Source organism: Anas platyrhynchos, chromosome 3 (genome assembly GCF_047663525.1).
Source record: "Anas platyrhynchos isolate ZD024472 breed Pekin duck chromosome 3, IASCAAS_PekinDuck_T2T, whole genome shotgun sequence".
Lineage (NCBI taxonomy): Eukaryota > Metazoa > Chordata > Aves > Anseriformes > Anatidae > Anas > Anas platyrhynchos.
The window spans coordinates 89,659,290-89,660,711 of record NC_092589.1 but is presented as its reverse complement, the minus strand read 5'-3'; the positions used below and the strand labels follow the sequence as shown (position 1 = coordinate 89,660,711).

At 51.5% G+C, this 1,422-nt stretch overlaps 1 non-coding gene across 1 annotated transcript; it reads right to left on the bottom strand.

The window, feature by feature from the left end:
* Positions 1–739: 739 nt before the first annotated feature.
* TRNAE-UUC (transfer RNA glutamic acid (anticodon UUC)) lies at positions 740–811 on the bottom strand. Its single transcript has one exon. It is a non-coding gene; the product is annotated as a tRNA-Glu (tRNA).
* Between the last annotated feature and the right edge of the window lie 611 nt (positions 812–1,422).

Below are 1,422 nucleotides of genomic sequence, written 5' to 3'. Positions count from 1 at the left end.
CCAAGATCATCTGGTCCAACCATCCCCCTACCACCAAGGTCACCCACTAAACCATGTCCCTAAGCACCATGTCCAACCTCTCCTTGAACACCCCCAGGGACGGTGACTCCACCACTTCCCTGGGCAACCCGTCCCAATGCCTGACTGCTCTTCCTGAGCAGAAATGTCTCCTCATTTCTAACCTGAACCTCCCCGGTGCAACTTGAGGTCATTCCCTCTAATCCTATCACTAGGCCGGCCCCCAGCTCCCCACCCCTTCCTTTCAGGTAGCTGCAGAGAGCAATAAGGTCTCCCCTGAGCCTCCTCTTCTCCAGACTAAACACCCCCAGTTCCCTCAGCTGCTCCTCACAGGACCTGTGCTCCAGGCCCTTCACCAGCTTCATAGCCCTGCTCTGGACACGCTCCAGGGCCTCAATGTCCTTCTTGTAGTGAGGGGCCCAGTGTGGCCTCACCAGAGCCAAGTATAGGGGGACAATCATTTCCTTAGTCCTGCTGGCCACACTTTTCCTGACACAAGCCAGGATGCCGTTGGCCTTCTTGGCCACCTGGGCACACTGCCAGCTAATGTCCAGGCAAGCAATGACCAACACCTCCAAATCCTTTTCCTCTGCACAGCTTTCCAGCCTCTGTCCCCCAAGCCTGTAGCGTTACATGGGGTTGTTGTGACCAAAGTGCAGGACCTGGCAGCACTTAGCCATGTTGAACATCATCCTGTTGGCCTCTGCCCAGCAAAAAACTCTTCCCTGGCCGGGAATCGAACCCGGGCTGCGGCGGTGAAAGCGCCGAATCCTAACCACTAGACCACCAGGGAGGGATAAGATGCATAAATAAGGATCTGAAATCGTAGGTAAAATGTTGACTTGTTTTCAGCTTTACATCTGGTGAAGTGGAAGGTACTCCTGCTGACGGAAGCAAGCTGACTTGGCCTGGAGCTGACTTGTGTGCTGCAATGTACCTCTGTACCCCAGCTACCTGGGTGTGAACGCACAAACTGCCCTCTGCATGTATGTCCATGCTCAAAACCACCACCAGAAGAGGTGCTGCAGGCCTGCTTGGAGCTGGTGGGAGGATGGCATCGCACCAGAAGCACAAGAGGGAGCTTTTAGCAGCTTTTATGATCATGCTGCACTAGGTCTTGCAGTAAGGACATCCTTTGTTCTTCCCCAGTAGTATAAACAAGCAGTATGATCTCTGAATCACTGTGAAAGGCTGCAACATAATGAGGCAAACCAGACTGTGATTTTATGATTTTGGGAAACAATCTTCATTGCAAAAAGAAATACTGTTTTTTCTGTTTCTTTGCTTCGTGTATCCTCCCTGGTGAGAAAGCATCATCTTCTTTCGCAAAAGAGAAAATGAAGTGCAGAGACTGTCCAAAGCCAGGATTAGTCCCTCTTTCTGCAGTATTATTTCAACACCTTA